At 53.5% G+C, this 15,849-nt stretch overlaps 1 long non-coding RNA gene across 1 annotated transcript in view; it reads right to left on the reverse strand.

Moving 5' to 3' along the window:
• Positions 1-300: 300 nt before the first annotated feature.
• Positions 301-15,849, reverse strand: part of LOC120509074 — a 22,779-nt gene continuing 7,230 nt past the window's right edge. The window contains exon 2 of the long non-coding RNA XR_005629149.1: positions 301-1,801. This is a non-coding gene — a long non-coding RNA (uncharacterized LOC120509074). The remainder of the gene's footprint in view (positions 1,802-15,849) is intronic.

A 15,849-nucleotide genomic window follows, 5' to 3' on the forward strand; every position in this document is an offset into this window, starting at 1 on the left:
GTGCAATCCATCAGCTCCTACAGTGCAGGGTCACCAAGCTGGGAGTCACAGGTGAAAAGTCACTTCTAGGTATTGGGATGGCTTTTTTTTTTTCTTTTTTTTTTTTTTTTTTTTCAGAAGAGCAAATTCCTATTAAAACATAGATAAATAAAGGGAAGAAAAAGACTTAGCAGAGACCAAGTGGCCTTCAGTAGCTGGTGGCTGCTGGTGTTGAGCATCTCCAAAACAACCTGATAACAAACATATCCTCTCAGCAGCAAACCTGCTTTGGCAGATCCCACATCAAATAAAATATGTAGATTTTTCATAAGAAGGTTTATTTTTTTTTTTTTGGCTCATTGCTCTATAAAACACATTTACTCAGTCACATACAAAATACATTTATCCAGTTTCTTTAAAACAAACAAAATAACCTCTCCTCTCCATCTGGCCCCTCTCTCTGCTCCTTTCTAGCCTGGTCTGCTTCCCTATTCCTCGCAATATGGAACATGACAGGGTATTTTCAATGCTATTTTTGTCCGTTGTGTCATAGCTTATATTTAAAATAGCATTTAAATCTGCCAAGTAGTGCGGTGTTTTAAACTGCTGTCAGACTGAATTTCTCCTCCTACATACCACAGATTTCAGCTACGACTTAAAGACAGCTGAGGGAAGCTTTTGAGGAAGGGGGGAGGTGGAGGTGGTTGGGGACCAGATTGTCTGCAGGTGTGAGGACAGTCAAAGGATATTAATAGGGTAAAGGGGTGCTGGAGAGGGGACACAGACCCAAAGACAACCAGGGGAGGTGCATGGCCATGAAATGGCCTTCCCCAAGGAAGCTCTTGCTTGGGACAAAAGGTTGTGATGGTGGGACCAGGAGGCTGCACCCAGCAGCTGTGGAAATGGGAGGCTCTCTGTTCTAAGGGTGAAAAGAGAGACCCCCATAAAGGGATGTTTGCTCTGCATCGGGAGTTCACCTCTCAGGTCCCAAAACTAGGATCAGTTGAGCCTCTAGTAAGGGCAGCCCTAAGACAGGGGAGGAGATTGTGCTGCCTTGCTTGCACTGGGGTTTATTCCCCCTTTCTTCATCATGTAATTTTTTGGGACATGGCTGACATCTGAAAAGCCCTGAGGTGAAGTAGTATGGTCATTGTCCATGATCATGAAACCCTCTCTTTATGCTTTTGGGCATCTAAAAGTCAGCTGGTCCCTTCCTTCCCCACCATGAATAAACCCTGCAGCCAGCCCCAGCAGAGCTGGCTTGGTTGCAGTCACGCTAGAAACACCAGCCTAACCTCTCCCAGGCAAATCCTGAGCCAGTCAAACATTCCAACTCCTCTGAAATCATCTTCCACTGAAGGAGATGCTCCAGGTATGGATCTTCTCTCCCATCTGAGCCCAAACCACCTTTGTTTCACACGTTCAGTCTTCACCCTTTCCTTTAGGTGCTGTTGTGTTCTCTTGGCTCCCTGTTGTCCCTTCCACATTTCCCCTTCTATCCGTGGGCACATCCCAGCGGCGTGGTGGGTCCTGAGCAGCACCTCCCTCCCTCATTTCTCTGCTCTGCACCTTCCCCAGTGCTGATGGGACCCGTGCCAGCTCCCGATGGCTGCTTGATGCTCCCAGATGTCTGGAGGGATGGGTGTTTCATAAGGTGCCCCCAGCTTGCAGGTGACCCTGCTTTCCAAAGAAGGTTTGGGTTTCTCTCCTGCAGCTGTCCAAGGCTCATTTCTTGCTCCATCTCTGTTGGTGTCTCACCCTCTCCTGGGACACGTGTGCCTGCCATTGAAATCTCCTACCCATCTTCTTCTGTCAACACCACCTAAGAAAGGACCAGATTGAAAATTTAGCAATGTGTCCTCTGTGTCAATAACTCCCCCTCGTCATCTCCTGGGTGGCACAGAGCTCTGCTCAGCCATCTTCTCCCTGCTCCACACGCAGACTTCCTCTCCACCCTCTCCCCCTTCACCTTCCCCTTCTGCCTGGAGTTTTCCACTGCTCACCCTTGTTCCCAGAGGGAGAGGTGACACTTCCCAAAACTCCTTGTGGTGTCATGCAGTGCCACAACCCCTGACACATCCCTGTGCCCCAAAACCACCTCTGTCATCGGTGTGCCAGGATGGCAGAGGCATCTCTGCTACACCCCTCAGCTTTCCGGGCTGACACAGGACAGACATCAGCATCTCTTCCTTTGGGATCACCTCCTGCCTCCAGTTCGGTCCCATTCTCCAGCTCAGTTCAGAACAGGATGAGGCACCGTGGGCGGGGGTGCCTGGCTGGGTTTGGTTATTTATTCCCCCAAAAGGCGAGGCTGGGGAAGGGGTACGGCTGGCTCCACGCTTACACCGCGGCGCGTTAATCAGCCGCATTAAAATTCCGAGACAGCTCCTGCCAAAGTGGCTGCGCGCCGTGCAAGGTGGCTGGGAAACGCCGGGAGCCGTGACAGGCAGGCGAAGGCAGACAAAGAGCTCGCTCCGTCACTCCGGGTCTGCTCCGGGAGGAGAAACCCAGCGCACACACACCCCCCGCTCCCATCGCCGCGCCGCCCGGCCGCTCGGATGCTGCCAGAAATGCCAAGCGAGCGGCGTGCGATGGCCAGCGAGCCTGCCGGGGTCCCTGCCCCATCCCGGGGGATGTCTGGGCTGCATGAGCATCCTGGCTGACCCCGCGGGGATGGGTGGGACCCGCCTCGGGGGGCTGCGGTGTCACCGCGGAGGGCACCACGGGCTGTTCGGCCCCCGGCATCCCATCCCTGCGTGGCAGTGTCCCCGCGGGCTGGGGGCCCCAGGGCAGGGCCCCCCGGGCCGGGTCCCCCTCCGGAGTCGCTGCCAGCTGTAGTAATGCGTTTTGCCACAGGGTGCCACTATGGCAAAGCTGTAAGGCGGCCGAGCCCTCAGCCCAGTTGTGTAAGGATACCTGGCGCTCCTCACGCTACTCGTGGTTTCCTTCTTCCCCTCCGTTCCCATCTCATCCACCCCGCAAGGAAACCGCGGCAAGAGCTGCCCAAATATTCATCCGAAGGGGACGGTGCTGCCGGGTGACCCTGGCACTGCAGGGCAGAGGAGGGGATGCTGCAGCTGCTCTGAGGTGTCCTGAGAGTGACACGGTGGACACTGACATGTCGTGATGGCATTGCTCTGTCTCCACCAGACCTGGCAGGGAGGAGAGATTTTGGGGGTTTTGTGGGACCTTGTGCCGTGGCAGTGAGTGCGGGGGATGCTGTGTAACACAGATGTCCAGGAACAACACTCCAACCATGCTCCTCTCCTGCATTTGGGGTGTTGGGCTCTGGGGATACAGCTCCCCCAAAAAGGGGGTCTGGCTCCATTGCTAGGGAGCAAGCAAAGGGCCTGGCAAGGCTACAGCCACTCATCTCCTCCAGCTTTTCTCCAAGGATGGATCTGGCCAGCCCTGTCCTCCTGCAGCTGGGTCTGTGAACTGCCTGAGAGAAAGGGGATGAGGGAACATCCCATCCCATCCCATCCCATCCCATCCCATCCCATCCCATCCCATCCCATCCCATCCCATCCCATCCCATCAACACACTCTAGGAGTGATCAGGCTGGGTCCCACGCCTTGAGTTTCTCCTCCCCTGGCACCTCCAGTCCCTTCCCTGCCTCTCCCCAGTGAAGAGGACATGCCAGGGGCAGCTCAGACCTGCCCCCACAGCAGCACCCTGAGAGCCCCACTGTGCAGCCACGCGAGGGGAATGGCACGGCTCACCTAGGAAACGCAGCTGATGAGAGCTGTGCAGGATCAGGCCACGAACCTGAGAATTTTTGGGGTGAAAAGTGTTCTGCAAATGGCAGGCAGTGGGATCCTGCGTGCTGCATCCGCCGCGGGCGGAGAGAGAAAGAAGATTCTGTTCTTCCCTCACTAATAAAGTCTGGCTGAAATGACACAGTATAATCAGTGTTTACCTGGGAGTTTACATATGGTTTGTTGTAATTATAGTTTCAATTCCTGCTTTTGCTTTTTTTTTTTTATTTTTTTTTCCTAACATCTATTTTTCAATCAGTAAAAGTAAATACTATTTTCAGCCCAATGTAATTCTTCCACTCCCATGGCCACAAACACAGCGAGGAGAGCGATTCCATTTGCGCGCTGTGCAATTGAGCAGAGAGAGGAGCCCGGCGGCTGCGGAGCATCAGCGAAGCCACGGCCGAGCGGGGACCTGGGGACATGGGGACGAGCCTCCCCTCCCCACCACGAGTCCCCCAGGGCCTCCACCCCACCTGGCAGGGCTACCTTTGCTGCTAAAAATCAGCACCAGGCCCAGACGTTGCTTCTCATCACGTCGGCATCGTTAAAACCCCAAAGCTGCCTGCTCGGAGGCAGTGGGGAAGGGATAAGAGCCATTAGGTGAAGCATCATTTATTTCAGGGCTGGCAAAGCTTTGTTCCAGCTTGGGGATTGAGTTGGCACTAAAAGCACTGTGATCCCCAAGATTTAATTTCCACCCCCCCCCAATTTTTTATGTGTGTGATTTATAACAAATCAAGGATGCTGGTGTCAGGTCCCCTTCCTCACCCAACTATTGTCACACACACACACATGCTGATTAAAACCACCCGTTCCTCCTTGTCCATCCATCAGCCGCTCCGGGGACAAACTTAGACATCCCACTCCAAGCCCACACCTCCATCCGTGCATGTTCTGACACCCTGGCTTCACACCAATACTGGATATTAATTTGGTGTGCACATGCCCACCTTTAAATATATATAAATAGGTGCATTTATTTATACCGTGCACCTAAATCCCTGGAAAAACAAGTGGGAGCTTTGTCTCAAGGAGGGATTGGGCATTATTGGGATGCAGAACAAGCACGTTGCCCTAGAGACACAGGGAGTGTTTCTGCCTCGGCCACTCCAGTTGATGTTTGCCGGCTCAGGCACGGTTTGAACGCGGTGCCAAGGCAGAGCCGGAGGCGGGCGGGCAGCTGGGCAGTGCTGTCAGGAAGGGGATCCAGAAGGGTCCCTTCTCCTGCCCAGAGGGTCTCAGCTCCTCAGGGAAATCCAGCAGAGGCCAGAAGCCCTGCCTGCACCCCATCCTCATCATCCTCATCTTGGGGTTAAAAAACAGGCGATGAGGATGTGTCTGCCAGAGCTCTGTTTTGGCCTCCACTCTGCCACACGCCCTGCTCCCCACCAGGGCAATTACTGCCGTTTTTACCACCTTGAGAAAGGGCTTTTTTCACCCTGGATGCACATCCTACTCCTCTGAATATCCCTGGGAGCCAAGGGGAATGTTGCAGAGAGGGTTTTGGGAGGGGCCCTTGCCCCCCAGGCCCAGCAGGGAGCTGGGGCTGGGGCTGTGTGGGAGCAGAGCACCCCACGGCAGGCAGGGCTCCCTGCCCTTTGGAGTGCAGCTGCACCAAAAAATGCCCGACCCAAATCATGGGCGGCTGTGCCCAAATTTAATTCAAGAGGTGCTGAGTTTGGGTTTTCCAAAATAGGAGGAAAGAGGGAGAATATCCACTGGCTCAAGAAAAGCATCCCTCTCCCACCACTGCCTGACACTGAAAAGAAAATTAAACCCAAGCAGTTTTTAAAAAAATACAATAAAATAAATTGTTTTATTTTTCACAAAAAAGAAATAAATCTCTTCTCACCAATCCCAAACACGAATATATTTTCTTAGTATATTTCTTAAAAGTCTACCACACTCAACCTTTTTTCCCCCAAATTAAGAATGAGCTGGTTTAAACTCTCACCCAAAATATTTATTGCAAGGAACAAAGATATTGGAATCGTCTCCAGTGTTGGATTTCAATTCTTCCTTTCAGGCTTTTATCTTTTCAATCCAAATTTCAGTGACAATAATCCGATTTTGATTGACATTAAAATTATTTATTGTCACATTGTAGCTGTTTAATAAATTGTGCCTGCTTTATTTTTTGGCTTATAAATACTGTATCTTTACTACCTTGGTACTTAATTCAAGGGAAGAAACCACTTCTGAAAGCAGGCAGCAATAGTCTTAGCTCAGGCAAGATATAAAAATGCCTTTTTACACACATGAACCTGAGGAAAGAGCTGATTCCACCTTTTTACTAATTTATATATTTTAAGTCTCTCTGGTTTATACTATTTTACTTTATTTTCCAATGGTAAAATATGCATCTGTGAGCTATGTGTAAAACGAAGATTATTTTAATCTCCTTTCAGATACAGAATAATTATTTGTAAAGAACATTAAAAAAATCTGGAAAACAATACATTGCAGTTTCATGATCTAGATTTGAGAGATTTTTCACTATTCTGGGAGTGAGTTCATAAAAAAAAAAAAAGGCAAAAAAAACAAAGCCAGGCGACATCCATTTCAGAGTGCCATTTAAATCTGGGTCGCGTTGCAAATGATTTTCTTTTTTTTTTTTTTTAATTTCCACAAATTACTGAAAGTTAAAAGAACCATCAGCCCATTTTACTATAAAAAAAAAAAGAAAGAAGGAGAGAGAGAAAATGTCAGCCCATTTTACTATTAAAAAAAAAAAAAGAAAGAAGGAGAGAGAGAAAATTAAAAAATAACACAGAAAAATGTGTCCCTTGTAGAATAAACCTAAAGCAGCTCTTTTGCAAAAATATTTCCCTGAATAAAAAATTTCAAGCCTGTGTCCCACATATTTTTTTTTAGCAGGGGGATCCTGCCTTTTTGAGTTGGGTGCCAGGGGGATGCCGAGGGGTGCAGGAGGATGCCAGTGCCCAGCGATGTTCTGGGGACACAGCATCTCATTGTCCTGCCTGCAGCGGGCAGAGAGGCTGTTTGCCCACTGTCTGAGTGCCCTGGAAGCCTGTCTGGGAGCTTAAAGGAGGGATCTGCCAGGGGACAGCGGGTTTGTTCCCTGTGCCTGTGCCTGTGCGAGTCGGGGTGGAGGGGCCACGACCCCAGCTGGGCTCATGGGGGCAAGGGAGGGATGCAGGGCAAGTCAGGGAGCAAGGATGCTCTGCAGGATTCAGCCTTGGGGCTCTCCTGTGCCCGCTTCCCAATGCACAGACCCCGTTCCACCCACCAAAACTATCCCAAAGCCCAAATCTACACCTTAAATGTACACAGGTTTGGTTCCATTCCATTACTGATGCTGCTGTTTCAGGGCAGTGTTAGGGTCCCGTGGAGAGCCCCCAGGGAAAGGTGAGGCCTTTCCCGCAGGGACAGGAGGTGGCCTTGGGGACACAGACACTCGCCCAGTGCCAGAAGGACGGTGGGGCTGCCCTGGGTCTCCCTGCTGATCTTCTGTGCTGCCTCTCCCAGTGCCAGGCGGCCGCAATGGCTCTGGCAGCCACATTTGTTTACGGGCTGAATGTGTATTAAAATGGTTCATTATTTTCCTGACTGGCAGGTTTCCAGGGTCTGTGCTAGTTAATAATTGCTGCCAATTAAACCTTCGCAAAATATGCATTGCAGGGATGGGGATGGGGGGGAAACAACACGCGAGGATTTCTCCCGAGCCCACGGATGGCTCGTGCTGCTGCGGAGGAGCCCCGTGGTGGCTTGGGGACGCGGCGTTGTGTCTCTGCTCGCCATGGGAACCTTCCAGGGATGGGGCAGCCGAGCCCCCGAGATGGGGATCCTTGCAGGGCTCTCACTGAAAAGGGATTTGTCTCTTTATGGGGCAAAATTTGCAGCTGGTGGAGGGAAGGGAGTAGGATCCACCCCAGTGTCCCCCTTGACCTCGCAGGATCCAGCCTGCCCATCCCAAGCGCTGACCTGCCCACCCACCCTGTGCATGGGTGCTCCCAGGGTGCCCAGCCAGGGCCTGGGACATTGCTCCAACCCCGGGCATCCCACTGCAGCTTCAAGAAGGTTTCTTTTCAAAGGACAGCTCCCTCTTTTCCTGTTTTTCCACTCGTTCCCTTCCGCTGCTGGAACACCCTCTGTCTCTGCAGGCCAGCAGAGCATCGCCTCTGAATTCCACCCCGATCCCACTCCAAACCCAGCTCCAGGCACAGCCTGGAAATAAAGCTTTTCTCAGGGGTGAGACATAAGCAAACCTCCATTTTCCAAAACCCACCTACGGCTGGGTCTGCCCAGCTCCTTCCACCTGTGACCTCGAGTGTCTTTTACAAGCCATAAAGACGTGAGCGCGTTTCCCGACCACCGATTGAAAAGCAGCCAAAGAACAGGAATAAAGAGTCATTATTTAGTGAACGCTCGCCCCACTCTTTGAAGCTGGGAAGCTCGGCAGAAAGGCTGGGTGTTCAGGCAGGCTGTGGCTATGGGAAGGCTGGGGGGAATGTTTCTCAGATGCTAAAATCGCTCGGAGAGATGCGGGAGCGGGACCGTGTTCGTGGGAAGGACGGCTGACGGGGAACCGCTGCCTTTCAGAAAGGCAAATAATCGCAGCCTAGGTTAGCTCTTCTGTCGAGAGAATAATTGTGCTTCTAAAGGCTCTGATATGATGAGCAGCACTGCTTTGAAATAGAAATAAATACATAAATAAATCAGAGATCTTGGACTGATTAAGGCAATTGCTTCCCTTGCTTTTGCAACCCCTTTGGGTCCTGGTTCCCAGAGCCAATTACATATTTAAAAAGTTTCTCTCTGGAAAAAAAAAAAAAAGAGTTTTGCAACTCTAAAATAAAGTTTCTTTGTGGTTGCCTAATGAACAGCAAGGGCCAGGACAGTTTACAGTTATTAATTGGTTTTAAATTGCTCCAGCTCTGTCTTGAACCATCTTTTTGAGCTGGCCACAATATATCTGTGCCCTCCTGACTGCCCCACATGGGGTCAGGGCGTGCTGGGCACCACTGCTCCGGGCCCCTTTGTGTGGGTGAGCAGCCAGCTCACCTCCCCCGTGGTCTCTCCTCCACCCCATGGTCAGTCCTACAAAAGCCCCCCAGGATCTGCCAAGCTCCCACTGCCTCACACAGGGTGCAGCGAGGGGGAGACAAGCCAGGGAGTTGCTGAGGGTGCTCAGCCATTACTTTTCCAAATGAATTCACAATTTCTCCAGCTCTCTGCTCTCTCCTGTGTGACTACGAGGGAGATTTGCTTTGCCACCCACTCCCCACTTTTTCCCCCACCTTGGCACACTGCAAACCCCTCCGTGCCACCCAAACCTCAGCTTATTTCTAGGCTCCACATGGCCACGACATGTGGGAGCTCAGCAGCCGGCACGAGCCCAGGGACTGCCTAAGCTTCTCTTGGCACACCACACCTCACACCACTGAGCACCTCCAGGCACCGAGCAGGCAGAGAAAAGGCTCTATTCTTCGCCCAAAAAACTCCCAGGGGGATTAATTTCGCAAACAGCTTCCTTGCCATAAGGATAGGTGAAATAAATCTTTCTCCCAGCCCAGGGAAGTGCGGAAACGTCACCCCTAAAGGGAGGATGGGCTGGAGCCATGGGCCTCCTTGAATATCTTCTCCCTGTAAACATGCATTATTGATAGCAGAAATTATGCTGGATTGGTTTTGGGATGTAAGGAAACGCTGGAGAATATTGATATTTTCCCGAGTTGCTTCCAAACCTATTCTTGGGCTTGAACGTGTTGCGTGTGTCATCTCCAATGAACAGTTTTGAGCTTTAATTCAAAAAATAGCATGATGTTTATAATACTATATAAGGTTTTCTCCTGGCTGTACGCACGGGATTATATATGTGTCGGTGTGTGGGTGCGGATGTGTGTGCAGGGATGTAATGAGACAAACAACTCAATCTGGAGCCAGTGGGGAGGAGGAGCTGCACACGCAGCCCTGAGCAGCGGCTGGTTCCCTTTGGTTCCAATTCGGTTTCTTTCCTACCAGCCATCAGAGCTGTCTGATAACAAGCACGTTATCATCGGGGCCGATCCGTGGGTAAACAGGGGATGATGTTGTAGGTGCAGGAATACACCTGGGGGTGCGTGGGGAGGTTTGTTCTCCAGCTGTTGAATGCTGGAGATGGGCTGGTGCATGACAAGATGCCAGACGCTTTTCAGCACATCAAATCGGCATCTCAGCACTTTCCACGGCGCGGAGAGGAAACAGTAATTAAGGACAGGACTTGCAGCACTTCCTCGCTGCACCCCTCTCAGCCCTGTGCACGTGTGTGCCGGCGGGCCCCACTATTCCAGGTGCAGCCTCACCCCTTCTTAAGCACGGTCCTGATGGGGTTTTTTATAACAGATGAATTATTCAGCAGAAAAAGTGTTTCCCCCGTTCCGGGATTTTCCTGCTAACACCTTATTGGTCATTTGTGTTGGTCCCTGCCCAGCTCTACTGGTTTTGTAAAATGCTCTGGAATAATACTGGGAATAGCAGCATGTGGGAAGGAGAAAGGTTTTTATCTGCATGGGGTCTTCCATCTCCAGCTCTGTTTCTATGGATATCTGAGTGGAGTTTATATTTATCTCTCCCGTTTGAGCCATGTGTGCAACTTTGGAGGAGAAGGGGGAGGCCAAGAGCAGAGCCGCCCTGCTGCTTGCTCTGCTGAACCCTGACTCCTTTTGGTCAGCGGTGAGAGCATCACCCAGGTGGTCAAAATCAGCCAAAATGCCACTAAGGCGAGGGGAAGCTGCAGAAATACTTGAGCTAGAGCTTAACACAACAGCAGGCACTGTGTCCAGCAGGGAAGTGGCCCCTCTGCCACCCCCAGACACCGGTCAGGGATGGCAGGGCAGGAGCATCACTCCTGGTCCCCAGTCGCTGGTCCCCAGCCCCTCATGCAGCTGCCCTGTAAATGGCCAAATTTCCTGGGAGCAAGGGATTTTCCATCTGTCACAGTGTCCTTTGCTGTCAGGAGAGAAGTCGGCACGGCCCTGGTGCCGGGGGGAGCGTGCCGGGTGCCGGAGCAGGTAGGAGTGGGAAGGAGAGCACATGACTCGGCCTGGCCCCGGCGCACCAGCTCCCAGAGCATTACCATGATGGCTCCATCATTAATTGATCAATCACTGGATGACAGTTAATTAAGTAGAAAATAAAGCTGCTCTGCCCAGCCTGGCATTAGTAGGCAGCGGCATTAAGATTTCTGGAGTACAAGGGGGAAATTAAAAAACAAAGGCACAGCTGGAGGAATAACCCCATCGCCGGTGGCTGGGGGTGGCAGCCTGGCACGGTGTTCCCTGGGTCAGGATATGCAGGCAGCCCCTGCACGTCAGCAATGGCCGGCTCGTGGCTTCTCCCCTTCCCAAGAAACTGAATTTTACCTGCTGCCCTCCAGGCATAACCCCCATTATCCACGTGCCCCTTTCTCCACAGCCCTGGTGCTGCTGCCCAGGCACTGGTCACTGGCCACCAGACCCTCGCCAGCACACAGATCTGCAAAGGGGCTTTTCCTCTCAACCCTGTTTTCTCATCTCTCAGTCCTGCCTTGTGAGCTAACCCACAGGCAGGGTGGGGAAAGAGAAAGCCAGATAGAAAGCATCCTCCTGCCCCCCGTCTTATATGCCCGGGATTGTCTTGATATGAAAAATTATGGTTTTTGTTAAAAACTATTACTAATGAGGCGTCTTTCCTGCCCTTAATTGTTGCCAAGGCGATGACCCCAGCCAGCCATCTTTAATTAACTTAGACTAGATCTCCTGAAATGAGTTCCTCGGGTAAATTGCTCACCACAGCTTTCAGGCACGGAGCTGTGTTTGCCAAGGCCACCCGCTCCGGCACGCTGCCACAGCCACCGGCAGAGGTGATGGCACAGGCTGGTGTCCCCACCTCTGCCTCCCCTCGCCACCGCTCGGCAATCCCAAGGCAAATCGGTAGAAATTCAGAGTAATGCGGGGACGAGGATGGAGTGACTGATGCCTGGGAGTGGGATGGATGTGGGCTCCTCCATGAAATGGGAATTCGCCCTGGCTGCTGGCTTCTCCCGTCGCAGGGGCTGTGGGACCGGCCGCGCCGTGGCTGGCACCTCTCCAAGCGAAAATCACATTTCCTGCCTGACAGATAACGTCGGTCAAGAGAATGCCAAGGACGATTCCTGAAAATGCCATAATTGTTTTAATCTGATGGCGGATAAAAGATAATGATGCTAACAATATTTAAACGTAATTATAGTTTCCTGCGGCTGTTGGGCTCTCTGAATCCTCTCCACTCAAGTGGCTTTGTTTACGAGCGGCTCCAATAAGGCAGGGCCCGCTTTCCTCCTCTTCACACCTGCACCTCCATCAAGGCAGAGGGTGGACACATGCCAGGGGCTGGATCTCCTCAGGGACCAGCACTGGCCAACTCCACAGCCCTCCGAGTTCTCCTGTTTTGGGCCCACCATCATCCGTCCTCTATCTCCTGGGATGTGATGCCTGTCTTGGAAAAGGGACTGGGATATTCGGACTGTGGTAACCACCAGAAGAGAGGGATCTGTGTGGGGAGTTTTAGGGAGAGGTGGTAAATCCCCCCATCAGGGTGGGGCAGGCATATGGTGGCTTGTTTCTACCAGTCACCCATGTAAGGGCTGTGGCCCTTTATAGCCCCCAGATCCCATCCTCAATTCCTCTCCAAGGTGAACTCCCCAGCATCAACATAAAACAACAAAGCAGGACGAAGGGAATTTCTAGGAATGATTTGCTGATGATGAACAATTAAAAAGCACCAAAGGTGGATGTCTGGGGGCTTGCAATCTGCAGAGAAGAGAATGGAGGAAGAAGAAAATGGTTTGAACCCCTACACTGAAGACCCTCCTGCACTGGATACTCTTACCATCATGTCACAGAAAATCTCCCAGTCTTATGGGGGCATGGATGCCCTGGTGGCTCCGAGAGCAGGAGGAGAGGTTGCAAAACAGCTTGGTCGAGTGCACAGAAACAGGCAGTGAGAAAAGATGGGATTTAGGGGAGGCTTTTAGAAGAAGTTAAATATGAAATGGCTATTTCAGTAGCTGTAGTTTAGCCTCCTGTGTGAATCGGTCTTTGTAAATAGGAATGGAGGATAGCCAACTTCCCCAAAAGGGCTCTACGGGGGGTCCGGAAAACCACAACGTCCTGAGTTTAATGGGGAAAACAGATAGAAATGGTAACAAAGAATGGGGAGAAACAGCAATAAACCTGATTGTTTGGTAAATAAGGCTGAGCCTGTTGCCGAGAAGGGAAGTTTGAAAAGCAGCTGGGGAATGAATAACCGGTTAAAAGTTAGGAGACAAAGTAGCATAACAAACCCGAGGGGTTCCCAGCTCAGAGCAGGCAGTGCCGGAGCCCCCGCAGCAGAGCGGAGTGTGAGCCTTCAGAAATGCCAGGGAGGAGGGAGGAAGTAGCACAGGACAATATCCACTGCTGCTCCAGTGTAAGACCTGGCACGGTGTAGAGGGCTGTGGAAAGGAACTCATCGTGCTAATGAACTTGGCCTTCAGGTGGAGGAGGAATTCAGTGTTGAGCGCAGAGAAAAGAAATCCATTGCCTACATGGCAAGGAAGCAGCTACATCCATGGAGGAAGAGCGCTCCAAGACGTGGGTATTGAAAAGATTAGCCTGGACACTGGCAAGAGCCAGGAGGCACATGGCATGTCAGGAATGACTCAGGATAGACCAGAGAAAAGGGCAGGATAGGTGAGGAGCAGGCTCACCCTGTGCTGTGTGGGTCACTGCCTCACTGAGGGCATCCCACAGGGGCTGGGGGGCAGCAGGGCAGGGCGAGGAGGCATCTTGGAGTTGTGCAATAGCTGCAGGCTGAGGAGGAATTAAAGAGAGTCCAGCCTGCAGAAAGAGGGGCTCGGATGCTCCAGCTGGATGCCTGGCACAGGAAGCTGCTTTGGCAACCACCTGGGGTACTGCAGCCACCAAAAGTTTGGAAGGGTTGGAAAAGGAATTGGGGAGAGCAGAGAGCTGCCTGGCTGCTGGAAGGGCAGTGAATGAGCTGGGGCTGAGGGCTCTGCAGAAAGTAGGGCAAGAGCAGGAAAGAAAGTGTCCCCTCCCTGTTGCTGTCCCGTGCCCTGGCCTGGCCTGGGACACCTTTGGGGAGGGAGGCAGTCATCTCCAGAGCTGACATTGGTTTGGGAGTGGCCCGGGGTCCTCCACTTGTCCCTGCAGCATTTCTACCCTCCAGAGCCAGGCATGAACCTCGGGAGGGGACCTCTTTCCTGCAGCACCAGGAAGGATCTCCTCCCTCCCAAAACGCACCTCCAGGTTTCCCAGCGTCTCGTCCCCACCCCGCCGGGAGGGATTGTCACCAGTTTCCCCGTTCTCCGTGGAAATCCACGCGAGACACACAGGGACAGCTCTTTACAGGACACACATCACAGCGATGAGCGCCCACCCTTTTCGCCCTGCAGTAACCTAGACGCCAGTGGCGGGGGTGGGTCGGGCAGGTCCGGCCCCTGCTCTCTCCCGGTCCCGCAGCCCACGGCCGTGAACCCGTGCCCGTGGCCACGCGTGGCCGGCGCAGCGCGTCTCCACGGGCTCGGCGCGGCCCCGATGGGGCGCGTTGACATCTGTAACCAAACTCCGGCTCCGGCAAAGGCAGGGCTGCCCGGCCAGGCGGAAAATTAACACTGACATTGAGTTTAATTAAACAAAACAACCAGGCTGCGAGCTGGAGCGGGGACGTGGCAGCAGCTGGAGGAGCCGGGCTGGGCGCGGTTCGGGACCCACACCCGCCGCCGCCCCGCCGGGACGAGCCGGCGTCGGCCTCTCGGAGCCCGGCATGGCTCGGGAAGCCGAAGCTGGATGGGCGGCCCGGCTGCCCCGCCGAAATGCCGGCCAGGGCCGGGAAGCAGCGTTTTCCTGCCCGGTTTTGCCCGTCTCGTTACAAAAAGACGCGCGGGGCGCAGCAGGACGGCGGAGGCCCACGCGTGTCCCTGCCCCGGCGGGGAGCAGGGCGGGTGCCCGGGGTCTGGGGTGCGGGGGGCAGGCGAGGGACGCTCCAAGGGGCGGATTTCGTTGAGTGGGATTTGGGGAGATGCTGACCTCCTGACAGCCACCCCATCACCGGCTGCGGCCCCGCGCCTGTCCCCGGCCCTAAACACGAGAGGAAAGGGTCTGATCCGGGCAGGGAGAGCCCGGCAGAGCCTTTCCCGGCCAGCTGCTCCCCGGCGGGCACCAGTGGCACCAGCATCACCAGTGGCACTGGCTCTTGCCATGCCTGGGCAGCGGAGCTGCGGGCAGCGCCGGCAGAGGCGAAGCCGTGCCCGGCGGGGCCGTGGTTTTACGCCGCTCGGCTCCGAGATCGGTCGTACGAGGCAGAGCCGCCCTGCCCGCTGCCCTCTGCCCGCTGCCCGCCGCTCGCACCGCAAATTCCTCTGCGGGAGAAATGAAAATAGCGCGCAGCCCAGCGCAAGGCGAGCATGGGGCGGCCTCCTGGGTCCCCCGACAGCCGCAGCGCTGGTGTCCGGCTTTGGGGCTGTTTTGTCTGAACCCCCCACGGCTCTCTGTCCCCCTCCGGGAGCTCCCCCCAGCATCAAAGACCTTCGTGCTCTATCCAGCCCTCTGCGTTCGGGTCCTGGAAGCTGAGGGCTGATCCCTTTGCCATCGGCCTCCTCCTCCCAGCTCCCAGTCCATAGCTTTGGGGCTTTTAGTCTGGTTATTTTATTTTATTTTATTTCACTTTTTTTTTTTTTTTTCTGTGGGGAGGGAGGGCGTGTGAAATGTCGGCTTTGAAGGATATTTGTAATAACATAACCAGCAAAATGAATGTCATATTTTTGCTCCAATGAATTGGATTTCCTGAAATATTGTCTCCGTAATGATGCCTTTAGGCTCCTCTGGATTAGATAACTCTCCAACCACATCAAGAAGGCTAATTATCCCAAAGCCACTTTCCCGGCGTTTCCCCATCCATTTCGCACACCTATGTGTCTCCGCGTTCGGAGGCACGGCGCTCTCCGGGCACCGCCGCTCCCGGCCGGGGCCCGGCCCCCCGCGCCCGGGGGAGCCCCGTCGAGCGGCCGTGACGACACCGAGCCCGACCGCCCCGCCAGCCAATCCGCGAGCCCCGAGCGCGCCCGTCCGCCCGCGCTGACCAATGAGG

The sequence above is a fragment of the Passer montanus genome, unplaced genomic scaffold (genome assembly GCF_014805655.1).
Source record: "Passer montanus isolate IOZ18808 unplaced genomic scaffold, ASM1480565v1 scaffold5, whole genome shotgun sequence".
Lineage (NCBI taxonomy): Eukaryota > Metazoa > Chordata > Aves > Passeriformes > Passeridae > Passer > Passer montanus.